Source organism: Bos indicus x Bos taurus, chromosome X, assembly GCF_003369695.1.
Source record: "Bos indicus x Bos taurus breed Angus x Brahman F1 hybrid chromosome X, Bos_hybrid_MaternalHap_v2.0, whole genome shotgun sequence".
NCBI lineage: Eukaryota > Metazoa > Chordata > Mammalia > Artiodactyla > Bovidae > Bos > Bos indicus x Bos taurus.
In genome coordinates this window covers 47,712,047-47,737,269 of record NC_040105.1, presented here as the reverse complement: position 1 = coordinate 47,737,269, position 25,223 = coordinate 47,712,047, and the positions used below count along the sequence as shown (strand labels likewise).

Sequence of the window (25,223 nt, the reverse complement as noted above, 5' to 3'; positions counted from 1 at the left end):
CATGCATTGGAGAAGCAAATGGCAACCCACTCCAGTGTTCTTGCCTGGAGAATCCCAGGGACGGGGGAGCCTGGTTGGCTTCCGTCTATGGGTTCACACAGAGCCGGACATGACTGAAGTGGCTTAGCAGCAGCAGCAGCGTCTGTTTACAATAAAACCTCTCCAGAAAGTGGGAATAGAAGCAACATACCTAAACATAATAAAGGCCTTATATGCCCCTACAACCAACAATATACTCAATTGTGAAATTCAGAAAACACTTCCTCTAAGATCAGGAACAAGATAAGATTGCTCACTCTCAGAATATTGAAAGTTTTAATCGCAACAATTATACAAGAAAAAGAAATGAAAGTAATACAAATTAGAAAGAAAGAAGTCAAACTTCTTGCAGATGACATGATACTATATACAGAAACCCTAAAGACTCCACCAAAAAAAACAAAAAACAAAAACTATTATATCTGATAAATGAATTCACTAAAGTTACAAGATACAAAATTAATATGCAGAAATCTGTAGTTTTTATATACAAGAAAAACCATCTATCAGAAAGAAAAATTTTAAATCCCACTTATAATTGTATCAAACAGAATCAAATACCTAGGAATAAATTTAACTGGGGTGGTGAAAAGCCTGTACTCTGAACAGGATAAGACATTGACAAAAGAAATTGAAGAATACACAAACAAATAGAAGATATACCTTGCTCATGGATTAGAAGAATTAATATTGTTAAGACATCCATATTACACAAAGTGATCTACAGATTCAATGCAATCTCAATCAAAGCATCAATAGCAGTTTTCACAGGACTAGAACAAATAATTCTAAAGTTTATATAGAACCATGAAAGACCCTGGATAGTCAAAGTAATTTTGAGGGAAAAAAAAAAAAAAAAGCTGGAGGTATCACACTCCTTTACTTAAAACTTTACTGCAAAGCTATAGTAATTAAACCAGTATGTAAATTGGTACAAAAAGACACACAAATCAATGGGAGAGAGCCCCCAAATAAGCCAATGCCTATAGGATCAATTAATTTATGACAAAGGAGACAGGAATATACAATGGGGAAAAGAGAGCTTCTTCAATAAATGGTGTTGGGGAGGAGAGAGTGGGATGAATTAAGAAGGCAGCACTGACATATATACAATATCAAGTGCAAAATAGTTAGCAAGTGAGAAGCAGTTGTATAGCACAGGGAACTCAGCTCAATGCCCTGTGATGACCTAGAGGGCTGGCATTGGGGCGAGGCAGAGGGAGGCTCAAGAGGGAGGAGATATAGGTATACTTATAGCTAATTCACGTTGTTGTGTAACAGAAACCAACACAACATGGTAAAGCAACTATACTTCAATTAAAAATAAATTAAAATGGTGTTGGGAAAAATTTAATACCTGTATGTAAAAGAATCAAACTGGACTAAATTCTTATACTACATAGAAAAATAAATTCAAAATTGATTAAAGATTAAAGTGTAAGACCTGAAACCATAGAATACCTAAAATAAAACATAGGCAGTATGTTCTTGCCATCAGTCTTAGCAACAGTTTTTTGGCGTGTCCTTACAATCCTGCAACAAAAGAAAAAAAAAAAAAAATAAACAAATGAGACTACATCAGACTAAAAAGTGCTTACATAGTGAAGGAAATTATCAATGAAAGGAAAGCAACCTACTAAATAAGATAAGATATTTGAAAATAATATGTTTGATAAAGGCTTAATATCCACAATATATAAATAACTCATACAACTCAATAACAAAAAACCCCCCAAACTTTCTGATTAAATATCAGAGGACCTGAGTAGACATTTCTCCAAAGAAGACATACAGATGGCCAATCTCTGAGACATGAAAAAATGTTTAACTTCATTAATCATCAGTGAAATGCATCAAAACAATATCACTTCCCACCTGTCAGAATGGCTATCATTGAAATGCATAACAAGTGTTGATGAGGATGTGGAGAAAAGGGAACCCTCCTGTACTATTGGTGTAGATGTAAATTGTCACAGGCAATATGGAAAATATCATGCAGGTTCTTCAAAAAATTAAAAATAAAACCACCAGTATTCCCACTTATGGATATAAAGTAAGCAAAAACACCAACTCAGAAAGATATATGCACCCCTATGTTCATTGCAGCATTATTTACAGTAACGAAGATATGAAATAAATTTAAGTATCCATCAATAGATGAATGGATAAAAATATCTGGGAGATATATATGTACATACACACAAACAATGGAATATAATTCAGCTATAAAATAGAAAGAAATCTTGCCTTTTAAGACAACATGAATGGACCTAGAAGGTATTAGGTTTTGTTTGTTTTTGCCTTGCAGTGCAGCTTGTGGGATCTTAGTTCCCCAACCAGGAATCAAACCTGGGCCCTTGGCAGTGAAAACACAGAATTCTAACTACTGTACCTCCAGGGAATTCCCTAGAGGGTATTAAGTGAAATAAGTCAGACAGACAGAGAAAGACAAATACTGTAAATTTCACTTACATGTGGAATCTAAAAAACAAAACAAATGAATAAACATAACAAAACAGAAACAGAATTATAGATCAGAGAACAAACTGATGGTTGCTGCTTGGAGTGGGGTTGTGGGAGTGAGGGGTTGGGTGAAATAGGTGAAGTGGATTAAGATTTATTATTTGTTATTATTTATTGAATTTATTATTCCAACAATAAAATAAATAAGTCTAATATACAGCATAAGGAATATAACTAATAATACTGTAATAATTTTGTATGGTGTCAAATGGTTACAAGACTTTTTAGGGTAATCATTTTGTAATGTATTTAGATATCAGACCACTATGTTGTAAACCTGGAACTAATAATATTGCACATCACCTATATTTCAATAAAAAATATTTGCACCCAGCTTATGTAAAAAAAAATATAGTTTCTATAAATCCAAAGTGCTATCCATTGTGCTACAGAGACTCCTAAGAATCTCTATTTCTCTACTAATTCTAGACACAAAATTTTCAGTGATGGTCATAGTGCTTTAATTCCTCCCCTCTCCAACAAAAATCATAGCCAAATTTAACTGCTTATCACAAAAACTTGAAGGAAGGGAAACATGGCATTTCAATAGGGTAGAGAAACATATACGTCCTTCAAAGAACTCTTTCTTCTTTTAGGTCAGGTAGTGTCAGTTGCTCAGTCATATCTGACTCTTTGCGACCCCATGGACTGTAGCTCACCAGGCTCCACTGTCAGTGGGATTCTCCAATCAAGAATACTGGAGTGGACTGCCATTCCCTTCTCCAGAGGATCTTCCTGACCCAGGGATCGAGCTTGGGTCTCCTGCACTTCCTCTTTACTGTTTGAGCTACAGGGAAGTCGGTGTCAGGTAAAATTTCCAAATATCACACCATATTCTTCTTGTTGTGCTTCCCTGGTGGCTCAGACAGTAAAGAATCTGCCTGCAATGCAGGAGATCTGGGTTCCATCCCTGGATCGGGAAGATCCCCTGGAGAAGGGAATGGCAACTCACTCCAGTATTCTTGTCTGGAGAATTCTGTGACAGAAGAGCCTGGCGGGCTACAGTCCATGGGGTCACAAAGAGTTGGACATGACTGACTAACACACACACACACACACACACACACATTCTTACTAAAGCTGAGCTCCACTCCTGAAGAGGACAACTTCTCTAGCATCACATTTTTTTTTTGCAAATATCAGGGTCCCTATCTACTGGAGACAATGGAAAATCACTAAAATTGTTTTCAAGCAATTGAAGCTGGTTATAAAGGTCACAAATAGAGATGTGTGCTTCAGTTAAGGAAAAAGTTGTGTTCATACTCATGAGTTGTATCTGTACCCTCTTTTATCTATTGTAATTGTATTTGTTATACTGTAAAAAGGATAAAATCAACTCAATTTGCATGAGAAACTAGAATATTTTAAAATAACATTACTTATAGATTAGGGTCAAGGGGCAATTTTATTTCTAAACTTCTTTCAGCTACATCATCTGTCCCCTTAGGTTTGAGTTGTAATCTGGTCAAGATGTTTCACTTACCTCGAGCCTCAGTTTCCTCATATATGAATTGAGGATATTGATAGTTACTTCACAGAACAAGGATTTCATCAAATGAATAAGGAAAGTGCTTAGAAAAGTGAACAGAACATAGTAGGTTCTCAGTATATGCAAAGAGCACAATAGAAACCACCGGGAGTTTGGTTTTAAAAAAGCAAAGAAGATACTGACAGTGAGACAAGACTATATAGACCTGTGAGCACTGAAAAGCTCTTTCAGATAGTAGCTGTGCTCACTAATTTAAACCAGACTATCTGTAACTGGTGTACTAGGATTTTCCAGTAACATCTCAATACTGCTCATATAAACAAGAAGAAAAAGTCACCAGCAGCTTTATCTAAGATTAATATGGATAACTGCATATCTTAGTAGAGTAACATTTGGAAAAAACATATGCACACAGAATTGGCATCTCAGAACTGACATTTAGGCAGCATATAGTGACTTCTCTAAAGATTATATTACCATTAATTTCTTTTAATTTTTTGCTTAGTATAGATGCATAGACATTCATTTCACTGTTACATCTCCATTCATCTACTGTTATCAATTTTAAAGCCTACTTGCTTTACAAGTTCCATTTTTGCTACTGACTTACTCTCTTGAAAATAATTTCTAGTGCACATGGGGAATTGAAAAAATTTCCCCTGAATTTATTCAAAGATCCAAAGGAATTTAAAAGCAACAGTTTATATGACTAAATGTATATTTTTCCTGGCCAATGAAAAGTACCTGTAAAAGATAAATTTGACTGCTGTTAGCTAGCAGATCAAATGTCTAGTTATTACTGTGAGTTTCCTATTCAATAATCTAAGGTAGAAGAGAAATAAATTACTTGGTAGACATAAACTTTGATTACCTTTTAAAACCTGAAGCAACTTTTAAAAAGAAATGCTGGTATCTGTCCTAAAACCCATGTAGGTATGTAAGTGTCATGTGATTTCTGTGTTTATTTTGTCTTACAATGCAAACTTTTTTAAGGCAAAGATACCAGGAAAGTGTTTTCATTTAAAAGAATAGTAACTGGTTGACAGGCACTGTGGTAAGCCCCAGGTCTAGAAGGAGAGATCAGAACTGATCCTGCCTTCAAAGAACTCTTAAACTAATCTAAAAAATAGCTGTAAGTGGCTCTAGGAAATGCTGAAACACAATTCTATAGAGAGATATCATCTCAAATATAGTCCAGGTTGGGACACTTTTGAGAATAAAGAAGCATCATTGATAATTATCTCAGGACAATAGGCATGAACTGACGATATGCTGGGAAAACAGAGATGTATTTTGGTCCTTCAAGTTACTTGAAAATTTTCATTGATATACAGAAGAAGGAATGTTCAGTTTTATCAGTAGGGTGGGAGATAGGGGTGGTGGTTAAAGGGATAATGAAGAATTCAAGAAAGATATAATACTTGGAGTAATTTTCAGACTAATTAATTAATTGGCATCTATTTAGTGCTGGCCTTTATGGCGGAAAGTGAAGAGGAACTAAAAAGCCTCTTGATGAAAGTGAAAGTGGAGAGTAAAAAAGTTGGCTTAAAGCTCAACATTCAGAAAACAAAGATCATGGCATCTGGTCCTATCACTTCATGGGAAATAGATGGGGAAACAGTGGAAACAGTGGCAGACTTTATTTTTTGGGGCTCCAAAATCACTGCAGACGGTGATTGCAGCCATGAAAATAAAAGATGCTTACTCCTTGGAAGGAAAGTTATGATCAACCTAGATAGCATATTCAAAAGCAGAGACATTACTTGGCCAACAAAGGTTCGTCTAGTTAAGGCTATGGTTTTTCCTGTGGTCATGGATGGATGTGAGAGTTGGACTGTGAAGAAGGCTGAGAGCCGAAGAATTGATGCTTTTGAACTGTGGTGTTGGAGAAGACTCTTGAGAGTCCCTTGGACTGCAAGGAGATCCAACCAGTCCATTTTGAAGGAGATCATCCCTGGGATTTCTTTGGAAGGAATGATGCTAAAGCTGAAACTCCAGTACTTGGGCCACCTCATGCGAAGAGTTGACTCATTGGAAAAGACTCTGATGCTGGGAGGGATTAGGGGCAGGAGGAGAAGGGACGACAGAGGATGAGATGGCTGGATGGCATCACAGACTCGATAGACATGAGTCTGGGTGAACTCTGGGAGTTGGTGATGGACAGGGAGGCCTGGCGTGCTGTGATTCATGGGGTCGCAAAGAGTTGGACACGACTGAGCGACTGAACTGAACTGAACTGAATGCTCCAGGAGGCATGTTAGCTGCTGGGGTGTAAAAACGGACAAGAATTCTGATCTTATGGTGCTTATAGTGGTGCTGGTGGGAGTGGAGATAGACAATAATCAAATAATTACATAGTTCATAATTACAAACTGTAACACGTGATTAACTGTTAAAAAGTATAGGGGAACATGAGTTTTAAAAGAAGGTGTGACGATACTGGATGCTTGGGGCTGGTGCACTGGGATGACCCAGATGGAGGGTATGGGGAGGGAGGAGGGAGGAGGGTTCAGGATGGGGAACACAGGTATACCTGTGGCGGATTCATTTTGATATTTGGCAAAACTAATACAATATTGTAAAGTTTAAAAATAAAATTAAAAAAATAAAATAATATAAAGATAAAAAAGAAAAGAAAGTGTGACAATTTACTGAATAGGGAAAAACTTTTAAAGTTATAAATATATGAAGATTAATGTGATAATATACCTTAATTAATGGCTCATGCTTAACATTACTGGTGAAGATGGCTAAAGGAAAATAGTTGCTTTTGTTGAAAAAGCGAGGTGACCGGGTAGAAGAGGATGTTCCAGCTGCTGTTTACAACCGGTTTTTAAATGAGTTTTTATCTTTCATTATTATTTATAGAAAAATATCACAAATACTGACATTGGAAAAATCACATTAATCAGAAGAAATTATAGGACTGGATGTAATTTGTTTTAAAAAGTTAAGAGCTTTTAATAAACAAATGATTGCAAAGTTGCATTTGAATCTAAAAAAGGAGAGAAACAAATGCAGGCAAAAGCTTTCAAGACTGACAAGGGATTTCTGCCAAGGGAAAAAATCTCAACCTTACCATTCAGTTGGCTCACTCCATTTCTTCATGCACTCCTCCCCCAGCCTTTTATTATGAAATACAATTCATTCATTTTGCATTTGCAACAGAATGAATTTCTAATATCAGTCAGGTTCTGATACAAACCCCACTTCATCTTTTACAAAATCTGCCAAACAACACCCTGTATGGAGACAGAAATATCTGGCCATATCTACTGAGTCAAAATCATTGGAAATGTTCAAAGAAGTCTGATAGTCATGTAGAACAGAGTCATCAAGCAGTACCCAAGTCAAGAAGAGAAGAGTAAATTATCAATTATCTATATATGCCTAAGCACCTTTATTATTCATGGAGCTGTTAAATTTCAAGTTGTGATCTGAGAAGACATGGGTTGAGAGGGACTTACGGATACCTAATAAGAGTGTTAATAGCCTTAGAAGGGAGCTCCAGACGTACCAAAGCAGCAGGAGGAAATAAAACTGCAAGGGACAGACTTTTTTCCCCCTTTCTTTTAAAATTCTTTGTTGTCACAATGATGTCTGGTTCCACCTGAACTTAACTTTATCTCAAACCTTGGGCTAACCAACGCTTTTTTCTCATGGAAATGTCTTCCTTAAGCTATGCTATTGAACTATATATTTGCTTGGAAATCTGCCTTTCTTCAAGATTCATGTGAATTGTTTTATGGCCTGAGAGGACTCATTTTATGCCAGTGTTATTTCAAAATGCATGTTGTGGGTGAGAGACCTGGTGTAACTCTCTGTTTTGAGGCATTTCCTTTCTCTTATTCAGTTCAGTTCAGTCGCTCAGTCGTGTCCAACTCTTTGTGACCCCATGAATCGCAGCACTCCAGGCCCCCCTCTCCATAACCAACTCCCAAAGTTCACTCAAACTCACATCCATTGAGTTGGTGATACCATCCAGCCATCTCATCCTCTGTCATCCCCTTCTCCTCCTGCCCCCAATCTCTCCCAGAATCAGAGTCTTTTCCAATGAGTCAACTCTTCACATGAGGTGGTCAAAGTACTGGAGTTTCAGCTTTAGCATCATTCCTTCCAAAGAACACCCAAGGCTGATCTCCTTTAGAATGGACTGGTTGGATCTCCTTGCAATCCAAGGGACTCTCAAGAGTCTTCTCCAACACCACACTTCAAAAGCATCAATTCGTCCGTGCTCAGCTTTCTTCACAGTCCAACTCTCATATCCATACATGACTACTGGAAATAAGCCACCACCAACAGGAAGAGTCTGGGAAAGGTTAAAAGGAGACACCGCATCTCTGTCCACTTCCCAGAATCCCTCTTGCTAACATCCATCTTGGCTGAGCAATGCATGTGCCACCAGGAGAGACTCTGAATTGGAATGATTGCCCAAAGACCACGTGGAAACTAATCCCATCACCATAAAACCCAAGACTGTGAGCCATGCAACAGAGCGGTTCTCCTGGGTTCCCTTACCCTACTGCTCTCCACCCAGGTACCCTTTCCCAATAAAGTCTCTTGCTTTGTCAGCACAGGTGTCTCCTTGGACAATTCATTTCCGAGTGTTAGACAAGAGCCCAGTTTCGGGCCCTGGAAGGGGTCCGCCTTCCTGCAACAAAACCATAGCCTTGACTAGACAGACCTTTGTTGGCAAAGTAATGTCTCTGCTTTTGAATATGCTATCTAGGTTGGTCATAACTTTCCTTCCAAGGAGTAAGCGTCTTTTAATTTCATGGCTGCAGTCACCATCTGCAGTGGTTTTGGAGCCCAGAAAAATAAAGTCTGACCCTGTTTCCACTGTTACCCCATCTATTTCCCATGAAGTGATGGGACCAGATGCCATGATCTTCGTTTTCTGAATGCTGAGCTTTAAGCCAACTTTTTCACTCTCCTCTTTCACTTTCATCAAGAGGCTTTTTAGTTCCTCTTCATTTTATGCCATACGGGTGGTGTCATCTGCATATCTGAGGTTATTGATATTTCTCCTGGCAATCTTGATTCCAGCTTGTGCTTCTTCCTACCCAGCATTTTTCATGATGTACTCTGCATATAAGTTAAATAAGCAGGGTGACAATATAGAGCCTTGACGTACTCCTTTTCCTATTTGGAACCAGTCTGTTGTTTCATGTCCAGTTCTAACTGTTGCTTCCTGACCTGCATATAGGTTTCTCAAGAGGTGGGTCAGGTGGTCTGGTATTCCCATCTCTTGAAGAATTTTCCAGTTTATTGTGATCCACACAGTCAAAGGCTTTGGCATAGTCAATAAAGCAGAAATAGATGTGTTTTTCTGGAACTCTTGCTTTTTCAATGATCCAGCAGATGTTGGCAATTTCATCTCTGGTTCCTCTGCCTTTTCTAAAACCAGCTTGAACATCTGAAGGTTCACGGTTCATGTATTGCTGAAGCCTGGCTTGGAGAATTTTGAGCATTACTTTACTAGTGTGTGAGATGAGTGTAATTGTGCGGTAGTTTGAGCATTCTTTGGCATTGCCTTTCTTTGGGATTGGAATGAAAACTGACCTTTTCCAGTCCTGTGGCCAATGCTGAATTTTCCAAATTTGCTGGCATATTGAATGCAGCACTTTCAAAGCATCATCTTCCAGGATTTGGAATAGCTCAACTGGAATTCCATCACCTCCACTAGCTTTGTTTGTAGTGGTGCTTTCTAAGGCCCACTTGATTTCACATTCCAGGATGTCTGGCTCTAGGTGAATGATCATACCATTGTGATTATCTGGGTCATGAAGATCTTTTTTGTACAGTTCTTCTGTGTATTCTTGCCACCTCTTCTTAATATCTTCTGCTTCTGTTAGGTCCATTCCATCTCTGTCCTTTATCAAACCCATCTTTGTATGAAATATTCCCTTGGTATCTCTAATTTTCTTGAAGAGATCTCTAGTCTTTCTCATTCTGTTGTTTTCCTCTATTTCTCTTATTAGCATCTTGCTAATAGGTATATAACTCCCTGGTAAAAACTAGCAAGGGGGCACTCTTTCTGTCCCCTTCTGATGTCTATGTCATAAGCTTTCTCTGTTTCTTTTATACTTTAATAAAACTTTATTACATAAAAAGCTCTGAGAAATCAAGCTTTATCACTAGCCCTGATCGAATTGCTCTCTCCTGGAGACCAAGAATCCCAGCATTGTTTATGGCTTGTGGCAGCAACCTTTCATCTTGGGGTCTCATACGGGATTCTTCAGGACAAGGTAAAGATGCTCAGAGCTCTAGTTCTTTGTTCTCCTAGTAAACACTTTTTTTTGTTTTGTTTTGTTTTTGCTTTGCTAACTCTACAGTGTGCCTGTGTGTATGATTGATTGATACAGATGCACAAACAAGTGTGAAGCAAGAGTTGTATCCTAATCTGTGTTTCTGAATTGATGTCATATAGCTTATGGCAAAAACCCTGTTGGGGGATGGTAATGTCAAGAGGCACCTAACATCTCCTCTGGGGGAGCGGCCAGAGATGGACGAAGGGTGTGGACTAAACTCCCCTTTCTTGTTCAAACTTTCTGTTCTCTTTGACCATTTCGCAACTGCCTGGGAATTAGAACTAGTAACCTAATCTGTCAGATCATAGACTTTCAAGGGACTTGCAATCCATGTTGTTACTATATAGTTTTACTTAGACTTCAAGTATGGAAGCGCCTAGCCTTGTTATGAGCCAAAGATTATAAGAACATGATCAGAAGTGAGGAGGAGCTTTAGCTCCAGGAACATCTTTAAGGCTAGAGGTCTTTCTCTTGGCTGCCTGCCTCAGGGGCCAACGACGTGAAAGTGAGTCTTTATCATTGCTGTTCCTCTGATTTATGTGTAAAGAAGCACTGCTGGTGACCATGCGGTTTTTGAGGACACAGATTATGAATTCCAAGATCAAGTCAGATTGTAAGTACAATGGGCTTCTTCTTTTGGTAGCACTAGTTCTTACTGGACCAGAGGAAACTCTCTAGTGGCTTTTGTCTCAACTCCTTAGATATTGTTTCTGTGGAATCTGAGGCAATGAATTGGATGGATTTGCCTTAATAGTTTGAGGACAAAAATCACATTTTCCTAACTGGCCAGCCCTTCACCCCTTTTGCTACTCTCAGAAGGGACATCTTGGTTGTTGTTCATCCCTTTATGACTCACCACTTCTACTGTGGTCAGGACTGTACTCAAGAATGTGCACAAGAACACGGAAGATGGATACTTCCCCTAGTAGTGAAAAGTTGTTGCTGAACCACAAAAGACGACGGGATTCTTGGCCTCTGGAGCAGAAGAATTAAATCTGGGGCCTGTGACAAGGCTTGATCGCTTAGACCTTTTGTGTAATAAAGTTTTATTGAAGTATAAAAGAGATATAGAAATCTTATGACATAGACATCAGAAGGGGGCAGAAAGAGTACCCTCTTGCTAGTCTTTAGACAAGTGTTATATAGCTACTAGCAGGCTGCTAATTAAAGAAAGGAAATATCTCAAAACTCAGAGAATGGCACCAGGCCCCTCACCCACAACATACATTTTGAGATAACATTGACACAAGGTGAGTCATCCTGGGCCATAAAACGATTGACATGAATCTTGAAGAAAGACAGATTTCCATACAAATATATAGTTTCATTAACATAGATTAGGAGAACAATGCATGAGTATAACATACCGGTTTGTCAAGTTGGATAGGAGCCTTTAGGCAGAACTGACTCAAGACAGAGTCTAGGGTAAATGCATAGTACATTAACATAACTTATGACAAACATTTCCATAAGAAAAATGCATTGGTTAGCTCAAGGTTTGAGAAAAGTTAGGTTCAGGTGGAGCCAGGTGTCATTATGGCAACACAGAATTTTAAGAGAAACCTCTTTTTAATTTGTGTAGAGAAGGGGAAAAAATATAACACTAGTTTGTTTCCTCCTGCCGCTTAAGAGAGAGAAAAAAATGTCTGATACTTGCAGCCTATTTCCTACATTTGGAGACCCCTGGCCTTCCTGCCTGTTACCCTCTCAGTAGTCTTAGCTTGGGAGGCATTCAGAAAGGCTACTCTGTTTACTCCAGGTGGCATCAGAGGAAGAGCAGAAATCAGACAAAGGTATTAATGGTGAGGAACTGGACATCAGTCTGGGATGCCATCAGGTCTACCCATGCTGCATCTCCACCCTGCCTTGGTTGTAGAACCAGGAGGGATGAGTAAGGCACCTGTGTCAGTAAGGGACAGACTAAGTTCAACCAGGGAGGGAAAGCTTTGGTGGAAAGTCTGTCTCCACCCCAATATAGAGCAGGGAGGGACGCCTCTGGCAGAAAAAAGCCACGGCTGTAGATGCTGCTTTTTTCTCCCTTAAAAATGGGAGCTAGCAGTTCCAGAACCACCTACTTTAAAGTGTATTTTTTAAAAAAATATGGGACAAGTTTGATCCCCAGAGTTTAAAAAAGACATGCCTGATCTTCTGTGATACTGAATGGCCACAGTGTTCTTTGGAAGATGGAGAATTCTGGCTGGTTGAAGGGTCTCTTAATTATAGTATTGTTTCACAGTTATACCGGTTCTATAGAAAACAGGAAAAATGGGTAGAAGTACCATATGTGTTACTCTTTGTTTCTCTGCAAGACATGCCAGACTTACGTGCTAAGGGTACAGATTTGGGTGTGAAACCTTCAGCTCCCTCCTGTCCTCTTATTTTGCCCCTGTATCCAGGGCTCCCAACTGAACAGGCTGAGAGTCATTACACCCTTCCAGGAGGGCTTACCACAGTCTCAGTAGAAATTCAAAAGTCCCAATTGTGGTCAAGACTATATATATATAGAAGCCTTTATGGGACAAACTTTACTTTATGACCTTACTTGGCGAGATGTCATGTATGTCTTGGGACAGATGCTAACTCCTGACTCAAAAATTTGAGTTTTGGGGAAAAGCTGTTGCCTATGGAGATGAATGGCTTGATAATGAATCAGCAGAAAAGGGAGAGGGTGAGATAGCTGTCTTCCCTACTGGGAATCAGACACTCCCCACAACAGAGTCAGACAGGGAAGATGGAGACCAGAATCACTTTGTCAGATGTGTTCTTGAAGGACTCAAGAAAGTGTGCACTAAGACTTTAAACTATGCCAAGTTGGCAAACAGAACAAGAGAGAAGGATACCCCTGGTAAATTATGGGAGGTTCTCTACAAATTACTGATGTCGATCCCTAAAAGGCAGAGGGAAGAACAATCTTAAAAGGTAGATTTCTCATTTATTCAGCTCGATATCAGCTGTAAGCTACTAAAACAGGTGTACAGACCAAATCAGTCTTAGATAACCTGTGCAACTGGCTCAGCTTATTGTGGCAGGGAGGAGGAGGAGAAGAGGCAGAAAAAGACAAGGAAAGACCGAAACCCTAACAATGCCTTTCAGATCCACTCTGAAACAGCCAGAGAAAAATGCCCAGAGGACCCAGGTGAAAACAGATGGAGTTGCTGTTACTGTGGAAATAAGGGGCACCTCAAGCAGGATTACTCTGACGTGTCTAAGCTGCCACCAGTTCCATGTCCAGTCTGCAAAGGAACATAAGAGAAAAGACTATCCTCTGAGGTGTAGGCCTCAGGGTTCTGACTCTCAAGACAATCAGAACTGAAGGTGCCCGGGGGTCCCCACTCAAGCTCCCATCCTAATTATAGTTGAGGAACCCTGGGTATTGATAATTGTGGGGGTGAATCAATCAATTTCTTTTTAGACACCAGGGCAACTTACTCTATGCTTACTGAGGATGCTGGCCCACTTTCTCCCCAATCTATTTCTGTAATGGGACTGTCTGGATGAGCCAAACATTATTATTACAGTTGTCCTCTAAGCTGCAACTGGGACTCTGCTATTTTCACATGAGTTTCTGATCATACCAGAGTCTCCCTCCTGCCTATGGGTAGGCACATACTGAACAAGGTCCATGCCACTGTTTTCATGAATAAGGATCCCTCTCTGTCTCTCCCATTAATTGTAAATCCTAGAGTGTGGGCTGATGGAAAAACTATGGGTTGAGCACAAAATGCTATTCCTGTCACTATCAAACTCAAAGACCCTTACCTACTACCACATCAAAAACAGAATCCACTGAAACCGAGATTAAGAAAGGGTTAAAACCCACCATTGAGAATTTAAAGAATCAGAGGCTATTAATTCCCTGTAACATTCCATGCAACACTCCTATTTTGGGTATAAAAAAAGTCAAATGATAAGTGGAGACTACTTCAAGTTTTACAAATAATAAATGAAGCTGTGGTTCTTTTGCACCCCATTGAGCCTAATCTTTATACTCTGTTTTCTGAAATCTTGAACTAGCCAAATATTTTTCAGTCACTGATTTGAAAAATGCTTTATTTTCTAGAAGGGATGAGGGCCATAGGCATCAAGAGAATTAAGCCTATAATAAATCATCCCTTACCTATGACTTTAAGACAGTTGAGATTTTGAGGCATCACAGGCTATTGTCACATTTGGATTCTGGGTTATGGAGAACTTGCCTGGAACCTTTATATAAACTTATAACTGAAACTCAACAAGCCCAAACTTTTTGGTCTCCAGAGACTCAAAAGACTTTTAAGGCTCGTCAAACTGCTCTCTTGCAGTCTCCAGCTTTGAGCTTCCCCATAGGATCAGAGTTTAGCTTCTTTGTTACTGGAAAAAAGAAAGTCTATGGCCACATTGCTTAAGGGTAATTGCTACTATTGTTTTGGTAATGCCCAATCCCTCCCAGCATCAGAGTCTTTTCCAATGAGTCAACTCTTCGCAAGAGATGGCCAAAGTACTAGAGTTTCAGCTTTAGCATCAGTCCTTCCAAAGAACACCCAGGGCTGATCTCCTTTAGAATGGACTGGTTGGATCTCCTTGCAGTCTAAGGGACTCTCAAGAGTCTTCTCCAACACCACAGCTCAAAATCATCAATTCTTTGGCGCTCAGCTTTCTTCACAGTCCAACTCTTGGTGGCTGTATATTTCCCTTAAAAAAATAGCTGTTATACATTGCAAAGGGCACAGAAGGGCCGGGAGTAAAGCAGCCGAGGGTAATCAGCTGAATGACTGCCAAGTCAGAAAAGAGGCCCTTTACTAAAAACCTCCTTCACTACAGATGCCCTTGGTCTGGACAGGTCCTGTTGAACAGGAAAAACCACAGTGTACTGAGGAAAACTAAAGCAATATTTGAAAAAGGAGCAAAGATAAAGGGTGATTACAGTCTGAGGACAGTTAATTCATAATTCCTGAAAGTGCTCAATGAAAAATTCTTAAAGGCTTACACAAGTTTTCCTAAAGCCTTGGAATTAACTATGTAATTCAACTTTTAGCTTTTCAGCAGGGACCTTACAGGAACTCAGGGAGGTAACTCCTGACCCAGCCTCTGAGTCAAACAAGCTGCTCTTTGACCCAGGAACCGAGATCCTTATAAAGACATTGGGATCTGTGGGACAATATCTCAAGCCCCTCTGGGAAAGCCCTTACCAGGATATTCTTTCTTCTCCCACAGCTGTCAACGTGCCAGAAATTGATTTGTGGGTACATCTTGACCCAAACTAAGTGATGTCATTTTATGTCTTTATTCTCTATGCTTTTACTTTTTCAATTTTCAGATGGGCCTGCTAATCTATGAGGGCCTACTACTGACTCCAAAAATCCCGAGTCTGCCGTTTGACTCACAAGACAATGCTTTCCTGTCCTGGGCCCATTCCTAAGCCATATTCCACAATCAGGTCTAATTGCTGGGTCTCCAGAGTGCTCCCCCTCTTCATCGATGGAAGGCTTCCCATGGTGGACATCTCCACTTCAGGCAAAGGACATTCTCCAAGTCTGCGACTACCTTCACCAACAACAATCATATGTGATGCCTCTTATGGATCTGATGACATCTAACAATCCTAAAATGGACTGGTGTAACACTTTCTACCTTAACTATCAACATAATGTGGCTTTTAATTTTTCTGATTGTTCTGTTCTTGCTGTTTGCTCCCTACATCTATAACTGTGTAGCTGGATTTGTTTCTAGCTACATGAAGGCTTTTAAGTTACAAACATTGTTCAGGCTCTTACAAGTGCCACAGCCACCTCTTCCAACTATTACTTGGGGCCCCTGGATCAGAGAACCTAAATATGAGGGTTAGGAGAATATGTTGCCTCAACAATTTAAGGACGACACCCCTTACCATCTCAGAAGCAGTCATGGAATGAGAATGTCACCCCTTTCCCTTGGCAACAGAATTCTAAAAGAAAATGGAAAAATGAGAATGTTAATAGCCTTGGTAGGGAGGCCAGAGGTTCCCAAGCAGCAGGAGGAAATAAAGCTGCAAGGGACAGACTTTTTTCTTTTCTTTTCTTTTAAAATAGTGTGTTGTCATGATGACACCTGGTTCTTCCTGAACTTAACTTTATCTCAAATCTTGGGCTAACCAATGTTTTTTTTTTTCCTCATGGAAATATCTTACAGACACGGTGGGGAAGGAGAATGTGGGATGAGCTCAGAGAGCAGCACTGACATATATACACTACCATGTGTAAAATAGATAGCTAGTGGGAAGCTTCTATATAACACAGGGAGCCCAGCTCCCTGCTCTGTGGAATATGGAGGTGGGAGGGAGGCTCAAGAGGGAGGGTTGTTATGTATATCTATATGTGTGTGTATAGATAGATATAGTTATGACTATATTTATACATATAACTATATATATATATAGTTGTGACTGATTTGCATTGTTGTACTGCAGAAACCAGCACATTGTAAAGCTATTATGCTCCAATTTAAAGCAATAAATAATTTTTAAAAAGTACCTAGGAATAAATCTTTCTGACAGTAGGGGGCGGTGCCAAGAGGCAGAGGAACAGGATGGGGAAGCCACTTTCTCCCCCAAAAATTCATCAAAAGATCATTTCAATGTTGAGCAACTTCCACAAACAACTTCTGAACGCTGGTGGAGGACACCAGACACCCAGAAAGGCAGCCCAATTTCTTCAAGAGGCTGTAGGACAAACTATAAAAGACAAAAACTCAGACAAAAGTTTAGGGATGGAGACCTGTCTTGGGGAGGGAGTCAGGAAGGAAGAGAAGTCTCCACACAGTAGGAAACTCTCTCACAGGCATGTCTGTGGGGAGTTTTGGAGTCTCAGAGGGCAACATAACCAGGAGGAAGAAAAATAAAAAGAATACAGAATAAATGCCTAACTGAAACTGCCAGTGGAGAAGTGGCCTGGATGCTCACGTCCACCACCAGAGAGTGGGGATTGGGCAGAGAGGCATGGGTTGCATCATTGGTCCTTAGGGTATGGACTGGGCCTGAATGCCCTGAGGACAATCTGAGGGAGCTAATATGAGATAACCACCCAAACCGTGGAATCAGCAGAGAGACATAAAAAGACCTCTCCCAAGAAAGGCTCTATCGCCAAATGGTGACCCTTGGTGTGCTCACAGAACAAGGGATTGAGCAAATACCAAAGGAGAGCCCTCCCTCCCCGGAGGCAGAGAAGCAGACATGTGACAGCCAGAGCCGGAAGACAAGGGGCTGCTGCAATCTTGGCCCCAGCGACTGCATCTTACACCAAACTGTGAGCAGGGTCCCAGTTGCTAACCTCCTTTTTCTGAGCACCTTGACAGTTGACATCTGTGAGGATTGTCACAACCTGAGATCAGCTCCCAAGAGGAGACACATGGCACACCTGGAATTCTGCTCTCACAGCACATCTGGGAAACCAAGCGGTGGGGACTGGGCAGGTGAATAAGACAAATGGCCCACCTGGGACAGTGTGTTCACAAAGCATCTGGTTGCCTGGGCTGCTTGGACCTGGGAAGGGTACAAAATGCACAACACATCTGCGTCTGTGCCCTTGTGGAGCACCCAAAGACCTGGGCAGTGTAGACCTGGGAAGTGCATGAAATGCAGGGCCCACTTGGAGCAGTGCCCTTGCAGGGCACCCTGGAGACTAAGCAGTGCAGATCTGGGAAGCACACACCGCCTTGGGCTGTGGCAAACCCAGTGTGGTCCATCCACTGTGAGCACTCCCCACACATGCCAGCAGTATTTGTTTGCAGTGTACCTCCCTTCCCACCACACAACTGAACAAGTGAGCCTAGTAAGTGGTCACCTTTGTCCCCATTGCATCAGGCCACAAATTAGACACTGAAGAGACTTGCAAACAGAGGAAGCCAAAATAAGGGGGGAGCACTCTGGAAATAACAGGTGCAACAGATTAAAATCCTGCATTTAATATGGGAGATATTTGAGGGCACCTATAGATCTTGAGAACAAGCACAAGCTGGAACAAGGGACTATCTGATGCTGAAATAACCCCACACTGCCCACAACAGCACCAGAGAAATTCCTAGATATATTTTTACTATTATCACTTTTAAATATATATATATATATTTTTTAAATTTAGTTCTTTACTGTTCCTTTAACTTTCATTTTTATAGCCTACTATTACCTTTCCAAAAAAACTCTATAAAAAAACAAATACCATGTATTTTAAAAATTATTATGATTGATTATGTTTTTTATTTATTATATTGTATTTTGAGAGTCTAACCTCTATTCTAGGTTTCTAACGTTTGCTTTTTGATATTTGTTATCAATTTTGTACCTCTAAAATCTAATCTTCAGTATCCATTTTCACTTAGGGATTAAGTTACTGGCGAGATTGTGCTCTCCCCTTTTGACTCTCCCTCTTCTCTTCCACGTAACCTCTACCTCCTTCCTCTTCCTTCTCTACGTAACTCTGTGAATCTCTCTGGGTGTTTCGGGCTGTGGAGAGCACTTAAGGATTTTATTACTGGCTAGATTGCTCTCTCCCCTTTTGACTTACCCTTTTCTCCTCCGGGTCACTTCCATCTCCCTCCTCCTTCTCTTGTCTATATAATTCTGTGAAGCTTTCTTGGTGTTCTTGGCTGTGGAGAATTGTTTCACCAATAAATCTAGGGCTTTTATCTTCTATGCTGTACGGATGGAGAAGTCTTGAGGCTACTATAAGAGAAGGACCAAAAGCCAGAGTGAGGGGATTTAACACCAGGACTCAGAACATCAGAGAACTCTGGACTCCGGGAAACATTAATAGATAAGAGCTCACCTAAAAGTCGCCATACGACTTTTAGCTCGACCCAAGAACCAACAAGATCCACTGCAAGACACACCACAATAATTCTCTAGCAAAACAAGAACAAAACCCTGAACATAAAAAAGACAGGCTGCCCAACACCATGATAAACCCATAGACACTACTGGGCACTTCATTGCACTCTAAAGAGAAGAGATCTAGTTCCACATACCAGAACACAGACACAAGCTCCCCAAACCAGGAAACCTTGACAAGCCATTAGTCCAAACCCCACCCAAAGGGAGCAGACTCCACAATTAAGAGAAACCATGAACTTCCTGTATGCAGAAAGGGCACCCCAAACACAGGGATCTAAACAAAATGAAAAGGCATAGAACTATTCAGCTGGTGAAGGAACGTGATAAAAACCCACCAAACCAAACAAAAGATAGGGTGTCTACCTGAAAAAGAATTCAAAATCTTGAAAACAAAATGGAGTTACAGATGAATAAACTAGAGACAAGGATTGAGAAGATGCAACAAATGTTTAACAAGGACCTATATGAAATAAAGAAGAGTCAATCAATAATGAACAATGCAATAACTGAGATGAAAAACACTCTGGAGGGAGCCAACACTAGAATAACTGAGGCAGAAGAGAGGATAAGCGAGTTGGAAGATGGAATCATGGAAATAAATGAAGCAGAAAGGAGAAAAAAAGAATGGAAAGAAATGAAGACAACCTCAGAGACTTCTGGGACAATGCCATCATTTCATGACAAATAGATGGTAAACTATGAACACGGTGACAGACTTTATTTTCTTGGGCTCAAAATCACTGTAGATGGTGATTACTGCCATAAAATTAAAAGACAGTTGCTCCTTGGAAGAGAAGCTATGACAAACCTAGACAGCATATAAAAAGCAGAGACTTGGAGGTGGAAGAAGATGGTGCAGGGGTAAGATGGGAAGATTGCCAGCACTCCCACATATATATCAAAAACTCATTAAACTCCTACAAAGCAACCTCTAGGTGACAGCAGAAGACCCCCAGCCTCCAGGGGGACAGGCTAAGCTCCCTAAAATGAGGTAGGAGAGAGGATGGAGACATAAAAAGGGAAAAGATGGTGAACTTCTGGGCAGGAGCATGTGCACCAAGGAAGGGAGGGAGTCCTTAAACAGGGGAAGTTCTGGTGCACAGGGAAGCTCCCTCACCGGTGGGCCCAAGGGGGCACTGTGGAGTCTCAGCAAACTGGGCAAAAGAGGGACTTAGAGAGCAGAAAACAGAGAAAGCTGCACTTCTTAGCCGATTAACAGCTCTCAGACTATGGCACCGACCAGATGGCAGCCTCAGGGAACCAAGAATGAGTAGGCACACAATCCTAGCCAGCACACACAACACTTGCAGTACAGAGAGTGGGCCCAGGTAGCCTAGTGTGGCATGGCATACAAACCCCAGGAGCACACACACTTGTGGCACAAAGTGGGGGCCTGGGGTGCTGAGAGAGGGGAAGCATACAAACTTAAGTAGTGCTAACAACCTTCGTGGCACAGCTGAAAGACTTGTATTGTCTCGTTTGCTTGAGACAAAAAAAAATGCACATAAACCCCTTGACACAGAGGGCTTGCCTCAGGAAGTGAGACAAGTGCACACAAGCCCCGCAACATAGAGGGTGAGCTCAGGGGGCTGAGGGAAGCCCACAAAAGTCTCAGTAATGTAGAGGGCACAGAAAAGATCCACAAAAGCCCCTTGCGGCTAAGTTGCTTCAGTCGTGTCCGACTCTGTGCGACCCCACAGATGGCAGCCCACCAGGCTTCCCCGTCCCTGGGATTCTCCAGGCAAGAACACTGGAGTGGGTTGCCATTTCCTTCTCCAATGCATGAAAGTGAAAAGTGAAAGTGAAGTCGCTCAGTCATGTCCGACTCTTAGCGACCCCATGGACTGCAGTCTACCAGGCTCTTCAGCCCATGGGATTTTGCAGGCAAGAGTACTGGAGTGGGGTGCCATTGCCTTCTCCGACAAAAGCCCCTACCTGGCAAGTTTTGTCCAGCAGTGCAGGGCAGGATAGGAGAACAGAAGCATTGACAATGATCACAGAAACAAGTAGGGGGCTGGCGGCAGTGAATATATGCTGAGAGGGTCACTTTAAAGTGCCTGTGGAAATAGACACATCTAACACTGCCAAAGCCAGAAGGAATGCCCAAAGGCATACTGAACCCATAGACACACCAAAACCTACTACTGGACACTGCACTGCCCTTCAGAAAGATGAGATCCAGCTCCATCAACCAGAACACAGGCACGAGCTCCCCCAACCAGGAAAATATAACAGAACACTAACCCAACCCAAGCGACAGGGGCAGCCTCCATCCATAACCAAGGAGTATGACCTGGAGAACCGTCTTTTTTTTTTTCCCCCTTTTTTTTTCTTATAAATCACACTGTTTACTTCCCCTACATATTTCTACCTTCACATTAGCCTTTTGTGGTGCTATGGAGTTTTCCTCTCTGTTTTGCTTGTTAAAAAAATCTGTTTAAGATTTTTTTTTCTTTTTTCTTATAAATCACACTGTTTATTCCCCCTACATATTCCCACCTTCATATTAGCCTTTTGTGGTGCTGTGCAGTTTTCCTCTTTGTGTTTCTTTTGGTTTTCCCTGTTCGTTAAGCCAATCTCTTGTACCCTTTTCTGTTGAACACTTTGGTTATAACTGTATGTGTGGAAGTATGTGTGTATATCTCATTATTTCTGTAATTACTTCTTGACTTGCTTGATTTCCTCCCACTAGAACACAGAAACAAGTCACCCTTAACAAGAAATCAACACAAATCACCCAATCAACATTTCCCTCCACGGGCAAAAACCAAAAGGAAGAAGGAATACAACCATAAAATCTGGGAAAAGGAGAACTCAAGTGGAGCGAGTTAGAAAAAAAAAAATGATGAAAAGACAGAGAAATAGAGCACAAATTAAAGAGTGAGGTAGAAACTCACAAGACCAAATAAATGAAGCGGAAATAAACAATCTATCTGAAAGAGAATTCAGAATAGTGATAGTAAAGGTGCTCCACCCGCCAGTGTTATTTGTTTGCAGTGTCCGTCCCTCCCCACAGCGTGACTGAACAAGTGAGCCTAAAAAAGTGTCCACCATTGCCCTCCTGTGTCAGGGTGGAAATCAGACACTGAAGAGACCAGCAAATAGAAGAAGCTAAAACAGAGGGAACCATCTTGGAAGTGACAGGTCCAATATATTAAAACCCTGTAGTTAGTACAGGCTACATAGGAAGGGGTCTATAGATCCTGAGAAATATAAGCTGGACCAATGAACTAGCCAAAAATGAACTGACCCCATACTACCCACAACAACACCAGAGAAAGTCCTAGATATATTTTTACTATTTTTACTATCATTTTTTAATTTTTTAAAAAAAATTTTAAGTCCTCTGTTACTCTTTTAATTTTCATTTTTATAACCTACTATGGCTCTTGAGAAACCTATATGCAGGTCAGGAAGCAACAGTTAGAACTGGACATGGAACAACAGACTGGTTCCAAATAGGAAAAAGAGTATGTCAAGGCTGTATATTGTCACCCTGCTTATTGAACTTATATGCAGAGAACATCATGAGAAATGCTGGGCTGGAAGAAGCACAGCTGGAATCAAGATTGCCTGGAGAAATATCAATAACCTCAGATATGTAGATGACACCACCCTTATGGCAGAAAGTGAAGAGGAACTCAAAAGCCTCTTGATGAAAGTGAAAGAGGAGAGTGAAAAAGTTGGCTTAAAGCTCAGCATTCAGAAGACGAAGATCATGGCATCTGGTCCCATCACTTCATGGGAAATAGATGGGGAAACAGTGGAAACAGTGTCACTTTATTTTTGCAGGCTCAAAAATCACTGCAGATGGTGACTGCAGCCATGAAATTAAAAGATGCTTACTCCTTGGAAGGAAAGTTATGACCAACCTAGACAGCATATTGAAAAGCAGAGACATTACTTTGCCAACAAAGGTCCATCTAGTCAAGGCTATGGTTTTTCCAGTGGTCATGTATGGATGTGAGAGTTGGACTGTGAAGAAAGCTGAGCACCAAAGAACTGATGCTTTTGAACTGTGGTGTTGGAGAAGACTCTTGATGCTAAAGTTGAAACTTCAGTACTTTGGTCACCTCATGCGAAGAGTTGACTCATTGAAAAAACTCTGATGTTGGGAGGGATTGGGGGCAGGAGGAAAAGGGGATGACAGAGGATGAAATGGCTGGATGGCATCACTGATTCGATGGAGTTGAGTTTAAATGAACACCGGGAGATGGTGATGGACAAGGAGGCCTGGCATACTGTGACTCACGGGGTCACAGAGCGACTGAACTGAACTGAACTGATTACTTTGCAAAAAAAGAAAAAAAAGAGAGAGAGAGAGAGAGAGACCCTATTTTTTAAAGCAAACTTTATATATATATATATTTATAATTTTCTGACTTTTTTCTTTTTTTCTTTAATTTAATATTGTATTTTTGAAAATCCAACCTCTACTCTAGATTTTTAATCTTTGCTTTTTGGTATTTGTTATCAATTTTGTACCTTTAAGAACCCAACCTTCAGTACCTATTTTTACTTGGGAGCGGGATTACTGGCTTGACTGCTCTCTCTCCCTTTGGACTCTCCTTTTTCTCCACCAGGTCACCTCTATCTACTCCCTCACCCTTCTCTTTTCTACCCAAGTCTGTGAATCTCTTTGTGTGTTCCAGATGGTGGAGAACACTTAGGGAACAGATTACTGATAGGGTCTGTCTCTCTCCTTTTGATTCCCCCCCTTTATCTTCCTAGACTTCCCTGGTGGCTCAGACGGTAAAGCATATGTCTACAATGCAGGAGACCTGGGTTCGATCCCTGTGTTGGGAAGTTCCCTGGAGAAGGTAAAGGCAACCCACTCCAGTACTCTTGCCTAGAAAATCCCATGGACGGAGGAGTCTGGTGTCCATGAGTTCACAGAGTCAGACACGACTGAGCAACTTCACTTCACTTTATCTTCCTGGCCACCTCCGTCTCCTTCCTCCCCCTTGTCTTCTCTGTATAACTCCGTGAACATCTACGAGCAGTCGAGACTGAGAAGCGCACATAAGGAAGTGATTATTGGCTAGCTTGGTCTCTCCTCTTTTGATTCCACTGCATCTCATTCGGGTCACCTCTAACTCCCTCCTCCCTCTTCTCTTCTCCTTGTAACTCTGTGAACCTCTCTGGGTGTCCCTCACTGTGGAGAAACTTTTCATCTTTAACCTAAATGTTTTATCAACGGTGCTGTATAGATGGAGAAGTCTTAAGGTTACTGTAAAAATAAGACTGATAACCAGAAGCAGGAGGCTTAAGTCCAAATCCTGAGAACATCAGAGAACTCCTGACTCCAGGGAACAATAATCGAAAGGAGTTCATCAAACGCCTCCGTACCTACACTGAAACCAAGCACCACCCAAGGGCCAACAAGTTCCAGAGCAAGACATACCATGCACATTCTCCAGCAACACAGGAACACAGCCCTGAGCTTCAATATACAGGCTACCCAAAGTCACTACAAACCCATTGACATCTCATAACTCATTACTGGACACTTCATTGGAATCCAGAGAGAAGAAGTCCACCGCCACCCACCAGAACACCGACACCAGCTTCCCTAACCAGGAAACCTTGGCAAGACACTCATAGAACCCCACCCACATCAAGGAAACTCCACAATAAAGAGAACTCCACAAACTGCCAAAATACAGAAAGGCCACCCCAAACACAGCAATATAAATTGGATGAAGAAACAGAGGAATACCCAGCAGATAAAGGAACAGGATAAATGCCCAACAAACCAAACAAGAGAGGAAGTGATAGGGAATCTACCTGATAAAGATTCTGAATAATGATAGTGAAAATGATCCAAAATCTTGAAATCAAAATGGAATCACAGATAAATAGCCAGGAGACAAGGATTGAGAAGATGCAAGGAAGGTTTAACAAGGACCTAGAAGAAATAAAAAAGAGTCAGTATATTATCAATAATGCAATACATGAAATTAAAAACACTCTGGAGGGAACAAATAGTAGAATAATGGAGGCAGAAGATAGGATTAGT

At 40.9% G+C, this 25,223-nt stretch overlaps 1 protein-coding gene across 4 annotated transcripts in view; it reads right to left on the bottom strand.

Annotated features, from left to right (window-relative positions):
- Window positions 1-25,223, bottom strand: part of ZC3H12B (zinc finger CCCH-type containing 12B) — a 602,110-nt gene that overhangs the window by 56,762 nt on the left and 520,125 nt on the right. Inside the window, exon 1 of one of the 4 annotated variants that reach the window (XM_027534246.1) lies at window positions 18,879-19,058. The exons of 2 other annotated variants lie outside the window; for them this stretch is intronic. The gene's annotated coding sequence lies outside the window, so the exon portion shown is untranslated. Of the gene's footprint in view, window positions 1-1,500; window positions 1,593-18,878; window positions 19,059-25,223 lie in introns of those variants that run through there. One more of the 4 variants, XM_027534245.1, reaches the window with a different exon arrangement.